Here is a 21008-nt window from a genome sequence, read left to right as displayed (position 1 = left end):
CCAGTGGTACAGTATTCATTTGGAAATGCAACACAATGAAAATAATATTTTCTTGTGGATTGTTGAAATGGTGCAATACAGTCATTGGCGACGGGATCTTGATTCCGACCATGTGCATGCAGAACATCAATGTGCTTATCGCATGTAAACCCATATTGCTGGGCTCAGTGAGCATTTCAAAAGGGCAGAATTAATTAGTGCTCATATTATGAGCACTTTATTGTGTTATTTTCATAATATGTGTCTTCCTGATTTTAGTATATATGTACACACACCCTGATTTGACAGACACATTTATACCTTTTCTCTTCTGTATGCATGCGGCATTGTTGTATGAAGTTAAAATACTTACTTGTGATAGTAATCTATTAGTTATCACTATTATTTTTAAACTGGCTTAAACCTAGTTCGAAACACTGCATATTATGGCGTCATGACTCATTAGTCTCTGATGTACCACGCTTTCTCAAATATTCTGCTGACATTGAAAAACTTAATTAGAAATTACTAAACATTGTCACTATGATTGTATGGAATATTATTCGAACATTTCTATCAACTGCAGTACACATTTCAGTATGGTCGTTTCTTGTAGTGTTAGTCTCTGTGTTTCTGATTGCAGATCTGAATGGACCAACATAGAGGGTGGAGAATGTTTCCAGGTTAGACATAACTTTTAAAAGAAATACATATGAAAGCCGGTTAAGTGAAATATTAATGTTAGAAATATGTGACTTTAACAACAGTGTGATTCGATTTATTTATGTGTATTAAGTATAATTTAAAATATTAGGTAAAGCAATCATTTTTCCTTATTTTTCACGTTTGTACCATGTCATTAAAAATATAGACATTCTGTTGAAATCAATGAGCAGAGTAATTTGAATTCACTTAGGTTTCTGAGTTTGTAAACCTGATGACAGACTCCTGGGCAAGGCTGCAGCATTCACCATGCATGCAACCTACAAAGTGGGCTGATTCTGCATTGATTAAATGAGAACATTGCTGTGGTAATACACAGATGTATGTAAAACTCAATTGACAAGTTAAATTGTAATTTTATTTCTCTGCTTCAAACACGGATTACATTTCTGGTCTATTTGGTCCTGACAAAGGCATTTTTCTTTGGCGATCCTGAAATGTTCCAGTTGACCAAACTCATTATTTGAGACCCTGTTATCAAAATTGACAATTTATATTGCTTAATGCATTTATATATTTTTTTATTTTTGTTTATGTGCTCATAACTTTGCCAAAATATGATATTTTGATAGTTATTATGTGAGATGTAATCTTTCGAATTGTTTTCTTTTTTTGTGAGCATTGTTGCTTTCTTCTTTATGATTATTATTATGATGTTTAATTGCTTGTTTGTGGATGTTTTAATACATATGTGTATGTCAATGTTTTCATTACATATGTGTTCTGTATACAATGTAATGTTTTTTTCTCAAATACGTAAAAGTTTGAATACATATACGTAAGTACATATATGTAAGTAGTTTAACTTGACTTTAGGTTTTATACAAGTTAAAATGTACAAATTACTTACAATTGTATTTTTAACTAGCAAAACGTACCTGTTATCCAAACAGGTTCTTTGGCAGACATGACAACGCTCTCATCAAATGTTGAAAATCAATGATCCTGTAGGTCGCTGTTCGATTCGCTTATCACTTGATATGCTTTGCACTCTGAAGTGAACTGCACTGAGAATGGGCATGTGTGGCTGGCTGACATACCCCAGAACCGTAGTTGGGGGAGGTGAAAGATGGTGTTCTGCTGCATACTGGGACCTACTGTACTCTCTCCCCACCTGTTGTCTCACCATGGTGTAGTGCAGTTTGTTGCAGTGCAATGCGGTGCAAATGTCCCAGAAACCATGCATTCTAGGGTTGAGGACTGCTCCTTCTACGTTCACATTGATATTTCGATGATTGCAGGCAACCATCCTGTGTAGGTGCTGAAATCCAGGGAAAAAGGTGGGGTGTCCAAATGTTATGTAGACAGTAATGTCCGGAGGGTTGTAACAGGTAACTATGCAAAATTTGGTGCAGATGGGTGAAACGTTGTGGAATTGTATAAGGAACAACGCTTCATCAAGCCACATACCCAGACACAAACCCACACATGTTAACTTTTATAAATACATCAGCAGATATACCCAGCATTGCCCAGGCTTTCAATCCCCATAGGTCGAGGTAACTGTGCATAATTTGGTGCAGATTGGTGAAACAGTGTGCAATTGTATAGGGAACATATGCAAAGCAACAAACCCACGAACCCAGAGACTTTTCCTGTAATCTGGGGAAAGGGGTCTGGTGTCCAGATGTCATGTAGCCAGTAATGTCCAGAGTGTCCTGACAGGGGACTGTGCAAAATGTGGTGCAGATTGGTGAAATGGAGTTAAGTTGTATAGGGAACATACGCGAAGCCACAAACCCACAAACCAACACCCACATTATCACTTGCTGAAATCCAGGGAAAGGGGTGGGGTGTTCAGATGCCATATAGCCAATATTGTTTGGGGGGTCCTAACAGGTTACTGTGCAAATTGTGGTACATATTGGTGAAATGGTGTGGAATTGCATAGGGAACATATGCGAAGCCACAAACCCACACCCACATTTACACTTTTGCTGAAATCTGGGGAAAGGGGTGGGTTTCCATATATTATGTAGCTATTAATGTCCGGAGGGTCCTAACAGGTGACTCTGCAAAATTTGGTGCAGATTGGTGAAATGGTGTGGAATTCTATAGGGAATATACAAAAGCCACTAACCCATAAACACACACATGTTCACTTTTATATTACACGGCCCGCAGTAGCGGCGTGTAGTTATGCTTAAGTTGCTAAACTGATAGGAAGACCACTTTTTGGGTGGCTTATACGCTCCCCATGGACGAATCCTCACCAAACTTTGCAAAAAAAGTATATGGTCCGCTCTGAATTGTTTCACCAACTTTGGTGAGGTTTCGTGCAGGGGGGAAAGTTATAGGGGCGTCCCAACATTTTTTTTCTTTTTCCATAGACTGAATGGGCAAAAACTTTGCTCACAGCTACAGCCTGAACAGCTGGATGGATTTGCACCAAATTTGTAGCAGGAGCGAGGGCTTGGTTCAGAAAGCGTGCTTTTGTGTGTTTGGTGGGATTCCGATCAGTACTTTTATTGCAAAGAACTGAAATATATGTCTCTAAAAATGTGTGATATCTGGCTCTAAAAATGTGTGATATCTGGGTCCGCTCGGCGGACCCATTTCCCTGTTCGCTCCGCAGATAGAAATGTCATTGGCTTGCGGTACGTCGTGCTGTCGGAGAACTTTGGACACGGCCGGTGGTTGGCTGGAGGGAAGCGTGCTCTGCATCAAAATCTTTTGCCGAACGCCACCATGGTGTATCGCAGGACAGTGCGTTGGCGGAAGGGTCTTGAAAATATACCATACACCATGTGTTGGTGGCAAGAAGGGAGGGAAAAGGTTGGGGAGTGAGAAGTGGTTCATGTGACTTATGTAAATAGGTGGAAGAAGACGGAGGAGTGTCTGCGTATTTCACTAATTCGCTGGTACCTAGACAGGTGACTACTTTGTGTGGTGATTGGAGGCAGCTGTGGTAATGGCCCGATAGCTTCTGACGCAACCTGTTTGCAGCGACCTCTTTCCGTGCTGAGTAGTGGCAGGTGAATGTCAGAAGGGGAGTGAATTGCACATGACATAGGTTGGATGGGAGTGTGGGTGCCTGTGCTATGCGGATGGATAGTGGTAGTTGGGTACATAGTGGCATGCATGGGTGCATGAAGTTGCGGTGGGTCTGTTGAAGGATTAGACTATTGGGTGCATGGCTGAAGGCCGTAGGCTGTAGGCCATGCACTCAAGAGCCTAGGTATAGTGTGGTGTGTGCAGATTGGTTGGAGTAGGGCCAATGTGGCGAACAGTATGTGGGTTGGTTAGCAGTGACACAATACTTTGGGAATGGAAGTATTACGGTTATAGTATGTGAATAAAAATGCACAGGGGTGCAGGAGACAGTGTTTTATTTCTACATTATGATACCTGTTGCAATTCTTTGCTGAATTGCTCCATGGAGGTGCTCAGGTCGGCTATGAGTGCTGGTGGCAGTGGTGTGTATGTGGATTGTCGTAGTTGGTGACATGGTGACATGAATGGTGGCATTAGGTTGCAGTGGGTGTGTGCAAGGCCTAGACTATTGGGTGCATTGCCAAGGCCGTAGGCCATAGGACATGCACTCAGGATCCTAGGGCTTGAGCACACCCACGACAGTAATGCATTTTTGACTCTGCATCAGTTAGAGGATGGTGACTTATACAGAATGGGTGTGAAACACATTTCAGACGCAATAGAGCAGCAGAAGTGAGCTGCCATGCGTGTATGTTTGGTTTCGCAGGTCAGGTGAATGTTAGAACATGGTCAAGTTTTTCATGTGTGGTTGGAGATGGTGCAGTGAAAGGTCACGCAGTGTGGGCAATGGGTGCAGGGTATGGGTGAAGGGCAGCTTAGATAGTGTGCTGTGTGCAGATTGCTTGGAGTAGGGGCAATGATGTGAACATTTTATGGTTAGCTTGGCAGTGATAAAATACTTTTTGAGTGGAAGTGGGTAAGACAATAGTATGTGAATGAAAGTTTGATGTTTGTACATTATGGTAACTGTTGCATTTAATGCTGTACAGCTGCATTGCGGTGCGGAGGTTGGGTAGGAGTGTGGTTGGAGAGTGGAAGTGGGTAAGACAATAGTATGTCAATGAAACGGCATAGCTGTGCCAGAGACAGTGTAATGTTTGTACATTATGGAAACTGTTTCATTTAATGCTGTACAACTCCATTGCGGTGCAGAGGTTGGGTAGGAGTTCTGGTGCCAGAGGTGTGTATGTGCATAGTGGTAGTTGGTGACATGCTGACATGCATGCTTGCATTACAGTGCAGAGAATGTGTGCAAGGAGCACACCCACTGCAGCAATGCAGGCTTGACAGTGCATCAGACACAGGGTGGGGATCTTTGGAGAATGGGTGTGGAGCACATTGTAGACATGCTACAGCAGCACACGTGAGTTGAAAAGCGTGTATTGTGCATTACATGGTTGTGGTGATAGTTGCAACATGCTACAGTATTTGGTGTATGGCAAATGGTGCAGTGAGAAGTTGTGCAGTGTGGCCACAGGGTGCAGTGTTTATGTAATGTGAGTATGGGAGAGGTTATAGTTGAAGTGCAGCTTATATGTGATTGGTTACTCTGCAGTGTGCAGATTTATTGAAGTAGGCCCAATTTTGTGAAGCTGTTGTGCTTAGGCTCCCAGTGACACACTACTTTGTGAATGGCAGTGGGTATGGGTGGTGCAGGCTGTGGCATGTTTGTGGATTCTGCTAATTGTGACACATATGTTCATGAATGGGTGTTTTATGGTGTGGGGGAGTTGGGTAGAAGTGCTGCTACGTATGTTACGTTTGTGCATATTGTTAGCTGCCCACATGGTCACAAGCATGGATCCATAGAGTTGTGGTGGGTGTGGAAAGGGCTGCACTGTTGTGTCCATGGACAAAGGTGTGCTGGGTGTGCCTCAGGATCTTTGTGGATGCTGCAATCATGCATTCTTTAGCAGAGGTTTCTGGTGGAGGGGCTTTGGAATCAAACGGAACGTGTACTGATAGTGTTTAACAGTAAATATGGAGTGGTGTACAAAAATGATATTATGCAATACAGAGGTTTTGTATGTGACTGCTGCATGCAGTTTTGAAAATATTCCAGCACCCAATGAGGGAGTGCTACTGCCTGTGCAAAGGGAAGAAGTATTGGGTCTGCTTTACTGGGCCGTGGCCCTCACTTTAGATGGGAAAGCGCACGTGCCACATCCTGCTATTATGCGCATGGTGGCCATGGAAATGGAATTGTGGGAAATAGGCAATTAGGTGTTTAGGGTGTGGTTGACAGGAAGGGCGATTTCGTCCCAATACTGTGACATGAGATTGGTCGAAATGGAGAGATGCACATTGCTTAGCGTCGGTGATACCTGTGTGCGCCATCTGCACAGGTGTTGTGTGCAAAGATGTGTTGCTGGTAATTTCAGGTTAGAAGGAGTGGATGCTTTCTGGGGCTGTCAGGGTGAATGCAGTTTTGGCGGGATGGTGCGCCTTTGCAGATATGTGGCATCCGTCATGAATGTTGACTTTGTCATGGTGCACTATGGAAGTCTACATTTGGGTTACATGTCGTGTGGACATTTAATCCATCACCTGAAAAGGTTGCTGAACGCAGAGATGCAGATTTTTCCTACTGCCAAGGTTGTTTTCTCATGAATAACACCAAGAGGAGTATGGGCCAATGCCAGTGTAATTTGTCCCCAGCCAGATTTTCGGAAGGTGTGTTATAAACAGAATCATGCGTGAATTTATGCAGTCTGCTGGCTTGTTCTCCACGCACTATGAGATCATGAGGTTGCAAAATATGCAGTGGTTCTGTAGAAATGGCATTTATTTGAGCGCCATTGGCAATGCTGTTTTCTTTTACACTGTGCAAGAAGCATTGACCAGAATGTGGTAAAAATATGAGGAGAGGCAAACAGAAATGCATATAAAGAGAAAAAACAAAAAAAGTTGCTTGCACGCACGTAAAATAAAAAATAAAATAAAAAAATTAAAACCTTTATACATCTACAATGGAAGACCCAATCCTCTACCCATCTTGCTTTTGTTTCCCCCACCAGCCCCCCTCAATATCACGAAAAGGTAATGGATTCCACTGTACTATCAGGAATACACGTGCTACATCCTGGGTGGCCATGTCGATGTGTGTGGATGGAGAAATCGTGCATACTTTTACTGAACTTTGTGGTGGACATGCTTTGAAATGGCATGACACTTGTACTGTAAATGTGTAACGGTACATTTGAAGTGTTGTAGAGGAGTGACAGTGTTGGATGATGGCAGCTTTGATGCGATTGGTGGATGTGTGTGTGCCTATTTACGCGTAAACCAATGAGGTAGTGCTGCAGAGAAGATTACTGACTGTAGGTGATCCCTTTGTCGTAGATCTGCACAACAATGCCCTGGAAGACACTTTGCTCTTGGGAAAGCGCACGTGCCACAATTTGCGTTCCTCACCATGCTGGTCAATGGAAATGGTACTGCAGGGATTGTCCAATCAGGTGCTCAGGGTGTGCGTTACAGGAAAGGGCGGCAATTGGACGAAGGACTCCTCCTGCTTTACAGGGGCGTGGCCCTCATGGTACTTGGGGAAGCGCATGTACAGCATTCTGTGCTTCTCACCATGCTGGCCAATGGAAATTGGACTGATGGGATTGTCCAATCAGGTGCTCATGGTGTGCGTCACATGAAAAGGCAGCAATATTTTTTTTCATTACTCTGTGTATTGAGGGCGGCAGGCAGAGATGGCAAGATGCACTTTCTTGATAGTCGGTGATGCCTTTGTGGAAGATCTGTTCCAATATGCCGTCGAAAAAGTCTTTCATGGCAATTTCGATTTGGAGGGAGTGGACGCTTTGTGGGGCTGTGGCGATGTGAGCAGTTTCAGCACTGTGCTTGCAGTATGTCGAGGAGTGGCCACTTCAGCTAGTGTACATGGTGTGGTCGTACACTATGGAGCGTTCCATTTGGGTTCCTGGGCTTGTTACTGTGTGTACCGTCAACTGAAGAAGGTGATGCAAGCAGTTATGCACATTTTTCCCACTGCCAAGGTGCTTTTCTCATGTATCCCACCGAGAATCGTATGGGACTATTCCAAGGATTCCTGTCGCCAGCCAGAGGTTGGAAGGGGTCTCATCAACAGACGCATGTGCGACTTCTTGAATGCTGCTGGGATGTTCTCCTGTGTGAATGAGAACATTGGTTCTTGATATATACACCTTTTTAAAGCAAATGGAATGTATTTGTCGACCAGTGGCAATGACATTTTGTTTCACAATGTACAGGCTGCAATGAAGACCCTATTGTAAGAATGTAAGCTGATGTACAAAACACAAAAATACTTATGAAAATCGCAAAAAAAGGTGTTTCTATGCAAGCATCTTTAAGAATCAAACAATAAAAAAGCCTATTTTCAGAGCCGCCACAACTAACGACATCCCCTACCCTGGTTGAAAGTTATTCCCCCCACACCCGCGCACGGACAGCACGAAAGGGCTGCAGATATGACGATACTTGCAGGATGGCACGTGTTAGATACGCCCCTTTTGCAGATGACGGCCATAGAAATGGGCCTATAAAGGCTACGTGATTGGGCAATAAGGTTTCTGGGTGTGGTGTGTACACATAGACTGTGGTACATGGTGTAGTTGTCAACAGAAATGCAGAGGGTGCGGTTATGGCTGTGTGTTTCACAAGCCACAGCGTGTGGGTTTTGGGGGAGTTCGAAATACATTGCTTGAAAGTAATTGGAAAACACTGTGCAGTAGCTGCTCATTGTAAATTCTATCATGTGGATGTGTAGTGTTATGGAGTACCTACAATGAATTGACTAAATTTGGTTTGCCTGTGTGACACTGTGGTGACATGGAATCATGCTGACATTACTGTTCTTCATTGTGGAGGGGAAAGTTTCAGTGCGTTTTGCGATGAAGGAGGTACTTGCCCAGGTCATGCATCTGTTTCCTATCTCCTGTATAACTTTTGTATTGCATTACACAGACACCGATGTGGCTGCATTATTTCTCATTTGGTCTGCAAATGGAGAACGAGCGGTACATTGCGAAGAAATCAATTTGTGCCTTTCTACGACATGTGCCAATGGCGTACTTCACACATAGGAATATGACGTTTCACTGCACAAACACTTTCCTCTAGCAATAACGTTCATCTTACTATTCCTGCCATCCTGATTTCTGCACATCCCATCCAAATTGCCTTGGTGCCCTTCGTGAAAGTTGCCGAAGAATTTTTGTAGTAAGTGTTGTGCACTGAAACTCTTCATAACACTCTGTACTCTGCAACAAGTCAAGAAACTGCTTTCTACAGCGACCCTCTTTCCATCTGATTCAACTGCAGTGTTTTGCACTGTGCCACGCCTCCCGCTGTGTCGCCGTTCATTGGCAATTCCATAGTTCATCTCTGAAAGGAGCTTTCTTTATTTCCCTTTTTTCCTTTCGCAGTTCTTTTCTGTTTATTTTGGTCTTCTAACACACGCCACAGAAGGAACGGCAGGAAAGGCCCAGTATGGAAGGGGCTGCACCTGCATGGATACCATAGGGGACCTGCCAAGAGACAGAATTATTGGGTGGCCCTCACTTACATAGGCGCCAGTCATTGCCATGCTCCCGGACGGACCCTTCCCACGCACTTCCAAGTAGCTTCCCTCTGTAGAGTAGTGCGTTGCTGTGCATGCACAATACAATGCCCTTTTCCGGGTAAGGGTCTGTAGTGCAGCATATGGTCTGCAAGGAGGTTTTCAGCGCTCCACTGCCCTATAGGAGTGCCCGTGTTGTTGGCCGCAGCAGATGTGAAAATGCTGTACACAAACTTATCCTACTGCATTGTTGGAAGGGTTGTAGATTGCCCACTGGTCCCTTGTGCTTTCATTTCAGTTGTCGTCACATGCACTACAAACAGTACATGCTGCACAATCAGCCATAGGAGTAGCTTTCATAGAGATGCAGACATTCTGGAATACAAGAATGTTTACAACAACACGCAACACAGCTTCATTACATGGAGCAGGAAAACAATTAGTCAGCACGACCCATGTGGCTACAGTTCTTTCCTAACCACCACTGAAACTGTTTGCGTTCTGCACATTCTGTTCTTTGCTTACTTGCCTTACATGCAGTAGTATGTGCTTGACGAAGCCACACCACCTTTGCCATTTTGCAGACTCACTACAAACTGTCCCACCTGCAGTTATATGTTTTATTCAACTGTACGGCCCGCATGCAACCTCTTGTCACTTTCTGTCATAGTGTTCAGTGCAGAGCCAGTGGGTCTGTTTCACGGGACATGGAAAAGCAAGCAGCACCTCAAGCAAATTAATGTCACATTTAACACGACCCCATTAACCAGCAGGTTGCTGTTCCTTGTTTATCAGTGGGCCTAATCCATCAAGGTGTGCTGCAGCAATACCTTGGTACATTTGCAGAGCCACCCACGTAGTCAGTAGGAGTGATTGAAATGGGGTTGCCTACTGAATGAATCTGTAGGGCTTGCGATAAGGCAGGTGTTAGGAGCACACAGAGGATGCCCTACGCATGGGTATAGCTGTGCAACTGATACACGTGCGCTCCCACAACTATTTCAAAGTGCATTAGAAGATGCAGACATGTGGTCTCTAATGGAGTCCTATGGATACTTGCAGTGTGATTGCACGTACGCCGGCCAGGTGCAGTCTCCCTAGGAAACATCCATATTCCTCACCTGCAGTCATCTCAGCCAGTACTGTGCGGCACAGATGCAGCATGCAATGTTAACACAAAAAGAGAAACCACTCAAACACTCATCACCACTTACCATGTACATCTGTAATTGCTAAGATGCACCAACACCATTAGAAAAAGGAAGGGGTAGCACAAATGGATACATACACCAGAGATTTTTGCCTTTCCACACGTTCATCATGATGGCAGCCAAGGTTTCAGTGACAAACCATTGTTAACGGGATGTTATGGGTCTGTTGTAGTACCAAACAGCTATCATCTTCACAGAATACACTATGCTACAGCAACGTTCCGGTTACTGTGCCCTACTAAAAACCTATGAAATTCACTAACAAAAAACATTGTTAAAGGGACGTTATGGTTAAGTAGTGCTATTAAAAACCTATCAGCTTTACTGAAAACACTATGATAAAATAACATGGTTAAAGCGCTCTACTAAAAACCTATGAAATTCACTAACAAAAAACATTGTTAAAGGGACGTTGTGGTTAAGTTGCGCTACTAAAAACATTTCCCCTTTATAATGATAATGATAATGATAAGGATGTGTTATTTATATAGCGCCTTAATCCAAAGCGTTTTATTGAAACACCTAGTCTAAAGCAATGTTACAGTTAAAGTGCGCTACTAAAAACCTATGAAATTCACTAACATAAATCATTGTTAAAGGGACGTTATGGTTAAGTTGCACTACTAAAAAACCTAAGGACATTATGGTTACAGGTAGAACCGAGAAAAAAAACAGAAATTTGCCAGTTATGGTAAAGTATGCAACCATAACTCGCGCTACCACTGTGCACTGCAAGGACTAACACCCATGACCTCAAAGAAAACATCACAAATGTCATTGATGACATCACTCATGCAATGACATGTGCCTTTAGTTTTAACAACAAGCCTCCTCAACGGATTGTCAATATAATGTTGCCACAAAACTATCAGAGGTGATTGGGAGAACTATCATGAGATACACAATTCAGTACATAATCCATTTCTATAAACACAATTGCACTACAGACTTCTTTCCAGTATAGCAACCTCCTCATGCCGAAACGTAGGCATTGTCTGCAGCATGCACCATAGAGGCCCAATATTGACATTTTTGCCATGTTACATAGTATAATGATGAATGCTTTATTTTCAGAGTTTCCCATACTGTGAAACATGCAATAAGTAGCAAATACCCCTCCACTTACTACATATTTGTGCTACTACACACAAACCATAAAGAGACCACAATGCACACAAATATGCCCATATAACGGGAAAGTAAAGTAAGCAAAAGAGCAGCAGTATTACCAGAAGGTGTTCATAACCTAACTGATTATCTTCATGCACAGAAATGTTTGCTGTGTTTCAGGCCTGCTTCTTCCCCTATGTACATGTATCACATGATGTGACTAACCCCTTAGGAAAAGTGTGTAAGGACATATGAGAAGGGTAAGGTCTACACATGTAGCACCTTTTGAATGTTCACTTCCTGCCTGTCAGTGAAGAAAACCACCTGCCCTACATATGTCAGTGAACAAACAAAGAGGGAGCCAGACATGTCATGGCATCAGTGATGTCATCAATTACATTTGTGATGGCATCTTTGAGGTCATGGGTGTTAGTCCTTGCAGTGCACAGTGGTAGCACCAGTTATGGTTGCGTACCTTACCATAACTGGTGAATTTCTGTTTTTTTTCGGTTTTACCTGATACCATGACGTCCCTGTAGGAAAATGTTTCCAATGAATTAATAGATTTTCTTGTAGTACAACTTAACTATAACGTCCCTTTAACAACGTTTTTGTTAATGAATATAGATAGATAGATAGATAGATAGATAGATAGATAGATAGATAGATAGAAATAGCGAACATGTATCTGACTGGGGCAATTATTGGTGATGTTTAGTGCCTTTACTGTACAAGGCCATCCCTTCCCTCAGAAGTATTGTCCGTATATAGGCATCTAAACATCAGTGCAGCTGATGGTCGTCGTCAGTTCCCGTTGATCCCCAATCTTTATTCAAGGTGCCTAAGTCACTGGGGAGGGTGTCCCACAGCATCTCCTTTCAATAGGCTGCACCTGCACTGCACACATTTTTCAATAAGTGTCACTGATGCACTTGCTCTTGATGCTGCCCATCCTGCGCTTGCAATTCTCTGCGTAGCTGTCAAAATGTGGACTGGTTGACGTACAGTATGCAGCCTGCATTCTTTCTTCAACTGATGTTGCCAGCGCTGCAGAAAAACGTCCTAGCACATTTGCACAGTGACTACTCATTGTGATGTTTGCTGGGAGTCCTCCATCCCTCAAACAGGAAAATGAAGATAAAAAAGTGACCACTTTTAACTTGAGATGCGGGTCCATAAAGGAAGCAAGCAGGTGCTTAATGTCACTTTTTAATCTGACTCCCCTTGGATCACCATGCAAGGTTGAAAGGAGGTCCCCCATCATCTGTGTAGCTTCGGCTCTCACATGCCAAATTATGGGCTGTTGCCATGTTGGATGCTTACAGCTCAGTCAGGTACACCAGAGAGGAACCTCACTGATGGATGCAGTGTCATGGCTAACCTGTCTGGCGAACTTCTCAAAAGGTGCAGTGCAGAACAGACAGACAGCAAATGCCACTTTTATACAGTGCAAAAAATGCCCCATCTGCACCTCTTCTGTATTGATGCAACATGTGATGGTAATGCGCTACTCGCGTAGCTTGTCCAACATGTGCAAAGTGCAGTTCAAATGAGTGGCCACTGAGATATTCAGGCTGCACAGTGGCAAATTGTGGCAAACCTGCAATTAGCACATATAATGTTTGCCACGGTAGGCGTGGATGAAATATTAGCTGATCCTCTGGGCCACAGCGACCACTACTTTCACAGGCTGACAATTGCTGATAAAACATGGGATGATGGGGTGGAGGATATGCACAAAGTAGGGGATGTGCATTGTCTTGATGATTCTAAGGCAGCAAGGACATTTGATCTGTTTTCTGAAACAAAGCCAAAATGTGAATTATGATGCCTCAGCCCCATTCCTAACCTTCTCCTATGGCTGCTGCTCTACAAATCTTGCATGCATAACATTGCTTGATGCTGTACTGCATACATCTCCTGCCCCTTGTGCGACTCGGAACCCCTCTTGTCCTTGTCAGGGTGCCTAAACAGATTTCACAGATGAATAAACTCTGCAGAGATGTTTTCACAGATTTCTACTGATATTTAAGTCAAGCAAACTGAAAAATATAAATCAAACGGAAGTTTCTCACACTGGGTGCAATAACATCTCACCCCATACAGTGATGTTTAAGGTTTGCAAGAGGTTCACGAAAACTTTCTTCTGACCTTGTTCTGCAAGTCTCTCAGTCAGTTGCACTGTCTCCTATACTTGCATAGTTGCAATATCTCTGTCAGGGTGAGGAGGGCCCGAAGGTCATCATGATTGTCCTTTGACAATGTACCCTTCCTTAACTCTATGGACCATTCTCCCTGATACCTCGTGAACACTTTACCACCACCCTGACTACTCCCCTTCTGTCGTCCCTGCCAGGGTTTTGCTCCTCCTTCTTCTTCCTCAGCCTACCTTTGACCAACCCCGGCCCCATTGTACTTTCCTGTTATTTCTGGCTAAGGGTTTCACCTCTTCCTTTGCCTTAGTTATTGATACTTCTTCTAATTATATCCCCTCATCTCTTGTGATCACCTGCTCTGTTGATGTTCCCACCTCCCCCATTGATAGCATAACCTCCTCCGCTGTTGTTACTGCTACCTTCCACGCATCTGTTCTCTCTTGTCTCTAGCACATCCTAATTGACCCTCCTGTTAAATTGCAACACTGTCCTACCACTCACCACAGCCTCCTACAACAATCAACACTGAGCAACTGGGGCTGGTTGCTTTTATAGTACATAATCCATGCCCCCTCTGTGGATCTTGTAGAGAGGGTCTGCACCTTGGTGAGTGGTAATGGATGGGATTGGTTGGTATCCCTGAGTGCATCTAATGCCACTTGGTTTCATGGGGGTTAGACAAAGGCTAAACCTGACCTGTTTGCCATTTTGGTGTTTTATTCTTTCTTCCCAGACTCTCCTGGATGCGGGCTGGGGAGTTCCGATCTCTTCAAGGTTTACATTGTGTAATTTAGAGGTTAGAAACACCCTGGGTAAGCTTTTAAAATTGTTGTTTCCTTGACCATGTTGGGAAACAGAAATATTGGGCCTCATTATAAGTTTGCCGGTGCGGGAACTACGGTACCGGTAAGCTTGCTGGTGCTGTAATTCCCGGACCAGCAAACTACGAGTTGTGCTCACGGGTGCCTTTCTGCCCACCAGGTTTTACCTGGCGGGCAGAGCGGCACCCGCGAGCACAGCATGTCGGATGCGTTCATAATGATGCCAGTGCATCCGGTTTCCCCATTCCCATTGAGCCCTAATGGGCTCAAATGGGAATGGGGAAGAATTTTTCCCAGCGCCCAGGAATGGGCAAATACCGGGTCTGGCTTCCGTTAATTGCCAATTTCTGGGCGCCGGAAAAAATAAAATACCAGCGGCAGCCGTGCCTGTATTACAGGCACGCCTATCGCCAGCACCCTAATGAGGCCCATTGTATCCCCTGCCTGAAGACCTTTAACCAGGAAATAATGGATGTCTCAAACTGGCAACATTCTAACCACAGAACCACAGACTTCACTCTGGGTCCCGCAAACTCTAGAGATGAGTCCTTTGATGTAACAGATGAAGCTGCAACAGTATCAAAAATCTTGCTTGCATTGTCAAGTGCAGGGAACACTTTCATTTTCTGTGTTGGAGTTTTGGGGTATGCTCAGAGAGAGCTTCAGCCTATCTTAGTTGGGGAGATGGTACAGCTTTATTGCCCTGCAAGGTCTCACAAGGGGTTATGGCAGGGTCAAAACTTTTAGGGCTGGCTCAGCCTTCTGGGTTAGTTGGGTGAAGGAAATCTAAACCCTCAAGGCCAGCCTGTGGTGTGATTGTACCCTCTCTTCAGATGAGGAACAAGATAGGGGTTTGTGGGATCAACCCCATACTGCCCATGGGTCAAACATCCGCTGACTTGGGTTGGCACCTGGACTTCAGGTTGACACCTCGCCTACTCAGTCAACACTTTGGTGGTCCTCAGAAAAAGTCAGGGGACTTCATCAGAGATGGTAGAGCGGGGAAGGATCACTCAGTGTGATGTGATGATCATGGTAATGTTAATGTTTATTTATAAAGTGTCTATACACAAGATTTATAAAGTGTCTATACACAAGCAGTGTTTCAAAGCACTCAAGGAGGGAGGGAACATGAGGAAAAACAACAGTCGCTCAGAGCCCTTGAAATTCTGAGATGATAAACGGTCTGCAGAGGCAGAGTAAGGGCGTTTGATACATTTAACAGTTAGATACAGCAAATAGGCCTGAGGACGATTCTGCATTTTTATTTTACAAGTGCACATTGAGGGGTGAATAGAGGGGAGAACAGACAAAGGATCTTCAGACAAAGCTGCATTCATATCGTGCAAGTGCAGAACGGGCAAAGGAGCGGCAGGGGTCCAAGTGCACCCAGTCCGTAGAGACTGGGGTAAGTGCAGAGTGAGAGCTTCTCTAGGAATTACAATTAGTACAAGTGCAGTGAAGGGGTTTAGGTGCAGGGCCCTGAGGCAAGTGCAAGAGAGGGGGTTCCAGGGACCTGTGTGACTCTGAGGTACACCAGGTGGCCAGTCAGCAAGCTGTATGGAGGAGGAGGGAGAGATGAAAGAACAGAGCGCTATGTTAGTAGGGTAGGGGGAGAGAGAAGGAGGAGGGGAAGTGGAAGGTCATGAGGAGTTTCTGGAATTTAAGAAGATCAGGCTCAAGACAGAGGGTTGCTCTGACCACTTGTCTACATGTCTATGGTGATGTAGATATCTATGGACCGCATACTTCTGTAGGACCCATGTTGTAATAACCATGAATGAATTGTACAAATCCGGTGCCATCTTGTAATAGAGAACATTGTGTAGCAGTGACTGGATTTTCTCAAATTCCTCAAGATTGCAGTGATTCCCACAAAAGAGTTGGTCTATCAACATTTAATGCAGGTTAGCATTGAGGAGGAGCTGTCTGTCATCACTCTGTTCATGCTCAAACACGTGTACAACACAGGTCTGATTCACTGGGGTATCAATGGGGCCAGGACTTTGTGTTCAAAGCCATAACAAAGTTACAGTTACAATATTGTCAAGGGTAATTGTGTGGACAGGTGGTGGTGGTATGCTGCTTGTCTGATAACATGGGAGGATATACTTCAGATATTTCAATTTTGTTTTCATGTCTGAGCATATTCCTGCAACATATAGGACAGAATAGATGTAGAGCCTGAGTTGGTCCCTGCCCATTTAGTTGCTGTTTATTCTGTGTGAAGTACTGCCACACTTTTCACGTTAGTTGTGGGATAGCAACACAAAGGCTGGGGATAGCTATGTGCAATGGTACTGGGGGTAGTGGTGTTCTAGTTGGCACATAAGGATGTGATGCACTTTTTGATCTGTGACAAGTAGGCTTTTTCATGAAGAGACTGTATGCAAGTGGGGGGACACACTTTTATTACTACTTCAGTCTGTATCCACAATGTCATTCTCCTCCTCTTCCTCCTCCTCAGTATCATTGCTTTCCAGCAGCAGTGCACATTTCTTTCTGGCCCCTGATGGATCATAGTCTGTGTCATGATCATCACCCAGGTCTTTGACTTCCTCCTTATTTGCTACTTCTCAGTGAATGAGGTAGTGGTGATAGAGACCTGGAATTTGCAATCCCCTACCATGGTTCAAATAAACCATGTGTTGTTGTTCTCTGATCTTTGCTTGATATGCTGTGCCCCCCCCCCCTGACCCTGAGCTAGCCAATGCAAATGAAAGTGCAACCTCTTCTGTTAATCTAGATGGATGTTAATCGTTGTGATGCAGTACCTGTGCATATACTTGCAACAGTGCATATACTCCAATGCAACCCATGACCGTAGTGTGAAATGTGAGTTGGACGATACAGTCAATTGACCATGGTCAATTATGGTATCCCAAATTCAACAGCAAGGGCTGCTGCAGATATCAAAAGATCACAAACAGCATATCTATGCCTGACCTTTGGCTCGTTTGAGTGCTGACATGATGTCCCAAAGTGTCATTCACTTACTGAATGGTAACTCTCACCTCAGTCCTGAAACTCTGCGACTTCCTCTCACAAAAATCACGCAAGCAACCTTCACTGATGTTTTGCTCCTCTCAAGAGTCTCCTGATGGCACGTGTCTCATCCACTCACTTCAAGAGATGGGACCAGCATGGTATCTCTCGCCTTTCTGAATCTATGTTACATTCTCCTACACAAATCACACAAGCATGAGTCTCACTGAAGCTTCGCTTTGGGATTCTCTACCCATCCTGCTCCTCCTCCCAATTATCACCTGATGGCATGTGTATTGGTTCAAGAGACAGACACTGACTGGTATCCACTGCTTACCTGAACCTCTGTTACTTTGTCTCACAAATATCACACGTGTGTGAGTCTCACACAAACTGGTCTCATGATTCCCTTCTGCTCCTCTCAAGTGGTGTCACTAAATGGCATGCGCTGCATCCACTTACCACATGAGACAAGCACTGGCTAGTCACTGATATTTCCTGGTTTCCTGAATCTGATCTACTTTCTCACAAGAAAGTCATTGTGAGTATCACACAACTTTCCCTTGTGGATTCTTTGCTCCTCATGCTACCCCACGTGTCTTCCCCAATGGCAAGTGTCTTGAACATTCACTTCAAAAGATGGACACTGACTTATATCTCCCACCTTTCTGAATCTCTAGACCTACCTTCCATAGAAATCACATAAGCGCGAGTCTCACACACGCTGACCCAGGTTCTTTGCTCCTCCTCCAAAGTGCCACCCTATGACAAGTGTCTCATCCACTCATTTTCTGAGACAGAAAATTACTTGTTACTTGTATTTCTGCTCATTCTGCTACTCCCATGTGAGAAGCCCAATCTGGACAACGTTGTTTTGTTTGAGTTGTGGCAACTTTAGCACTTACAGGAATTCAGACACAGAATGGCTGGTATCTCTTATTGCCTCCAACTGTGTCTGGTATTTTCAACAGACTTCTGTAGGTGTGAAATACATCAAATGTCACATACATGGGTCTTTCAAAGTCACCTAGGCTGCTCTCACTCTCAGAGATTCTCTCTCCCTGAACTCATTAGATGACACTTGTGTTGCTCACCCACTTCACCTGAGTCACACAGGGCTGCATATTCTCGACTTTGGGGACCCTTTAATGACCTATTTGGCTGAAGGTTGGGTTCCAAACCTGGGTGGGTAATCCCTTACTTGGGTTGGAGATACTTTGATACTTCTGGTGATGGGGGGCTGTTTTGTTGTGTGTTTTTGTTTCTTGTTGTTTTGTCTTATTGAGTGTCAGGGATCTTTGTTCAAATTGTATTTGTTTTTTACAAATATTATTGATGTCCATGTGTTCAGTATTATTTTGTTTATTTCTGAGGTTCTTTTAGACATTACAATTTGAACACTATGCGATGTACTGGAGATTGTTTTTCTTTGTTGTTTGTTGTTAAAAATTTTAATAAAAGTGATTAAAAAAAATAAAAAATACCTTAAATCTAACTCTTTGCTCACTTCAGTCACTCACTAGGGATCCCTCCCCTTCTCCTCACTAAACTACTTTAGGCTCACTCCAGCTTATCAACTCGTGCCTACAGCTTACCTCTCTAAAAGCTGCATACAACAGAAAATATACTCCAACCACGCGTGTCCCTTTATAGGCTATTATTATTGTGATTATTATTATTATCATTATTATTATTATTATTACAGTATTTTTTTATGGGGAGAATGCATAGATTAGTTACACATTTCTGACTAAATTCTGGTGGAAATTAAATTGAGCAGACCCAAAGATCATCTAAAACCCACCCAATCATTCGATTTTTTACCGTATTTGGGATCCGTTGAACATCCCAAGCTTTTAAGAGATTCAGGTAAATGGATTTCCACTCTCTGTACACAGGGAAGCTGCTGAAGGGAATCTTTCAGGGAGGTAGGAGGGTGGTGTGGACTGGTGTCTGTTTCTGTTTATGAACTGGAGCATTTAATGTATTTATTTCTAGTTACAGCTTATTGGGCTTGTGCATGTAATATATGTATGCCTGGGGGATAGAAAGAATGCAACCTTAAAAGGAAATTAATCTTTGGGTGGCTTGTGCAGTTTGACAAGCCACCTACATTTTTACTTTAATTTTTAGTTAGGTCTTTTTGGACTTTGAGACACAAAATCATTGTATATTCAGCCTTTAACATTATAGAAGAAAACGTGTGTATGGTGATATAAGGCAGTGCTCAACAGAATATAATGTTATTTCTTATTTGAATATGATTGCATTTCCTATTTTTACAAACACCCCATAAAAGCTATCTGCTTTTCTCAGGGAGCAAGACTATCCACTGGGATATTCCTGGAGAGATTCCTCTTTCTCTGCCTGGCACTACACAATGTGCTTTGGATATATGCACTGGGCTGTTCGATTAAACACACACAGAAGCGGTTAAATTGAATTTATTTGCCACAACTTTGATTATAGGTGGGGGTATTAGTAGTAGATTGATTGGGTGTGGACTTTCTTTTGAGAGTTTTCACTTTCTCTGTCAGGTACTTCACCAATTTACTTTTTATATATGCATTGGTGCGGCTTGATTTAACACACAAACATGCACAGGCAGTTGAATTTAATCTATTGGTCACAACCATTGGGGAGGAGAAAAGAAATAGGCCAGATGAGAAATGTGCACTCAGCCAGTTTGTTTGAATGGGCACAATGACAGACAAAACAAGCAATTCAATTGTTTTGGGGGAAGAGAACATTTTGGGGTTGCTGGAAAAATTATTAGAGGTGGTGGACATTAGTGACAGGCAGATTGGCTGTGTGACTCAACACGTGTGAGACAGGCATGGTACAGAGACACAGACGTTACAGTTCGAAAGCCTTTATTAAAGTTGTCAGGATGGCCCTATCGTGATGGTGTCCTACTCAAATAAACTAAGGAATGCCAAAGTCAATAAGTCCAAACCAAAAAGTCTGTCTGTGTCCAAATCTATGCTTTCCCTTGAAACTAAGACTAAAACTGTAGTCAAGGGATGAGCCAACTCAAAAAGTGATTAACATAAAGTCTGGAGCAATCATCATGCTCCCTTCCCAAAGTTCAAGATACACTTCTCAACAAGAGCTTTCTGGGGGACTTGGACCCTCTTCTGGTTCAGTTCATAAAACACTTCCAACTTCATTTAATAAGGATTCCAAAATCTAACAGTTCAAAATAAGTTCAGGGTTCCCTTGCCCAAACTTCGGGCATGAATTCAAATGCATCAGTCTTGTAACAGTTCAAAAGAAAAAGTCTTTAAATGTTCATGGCTCCCTTCCTCAAGCTAAATATACTTCTCCAACTTCAGGTATTGGTTCACAATACTCCTTCATTGGAGCCCCCTGGTCGTGGAGCAGTTTGCAGACTGCACGGTCCACCCATTACAAGTCACGCAACCAGTGGCTCTTTAACTTCGCAAAGTTCAATTATGTGGATCTCACCAAGTTATTC

The sequence above is a fragment of the Ambystoma mexicanum genome, chromosome 4q, assembly GCF_040938575.1.
Source record: "Ambystoma mexicanum isolate Mex_15411 chromosome 4q, UKY_AmexF1_1, whole genome shotgun sequence".
Taxonomy (NCBI): Eukaryota; Metazoa; Chordata; class Amphibia; order Caudata; family Ambystomatidae; genus Ambystoma; species Ambystoma mexicanum.
Note: the sequence above shows the minus strand (reverse complement) of the source record.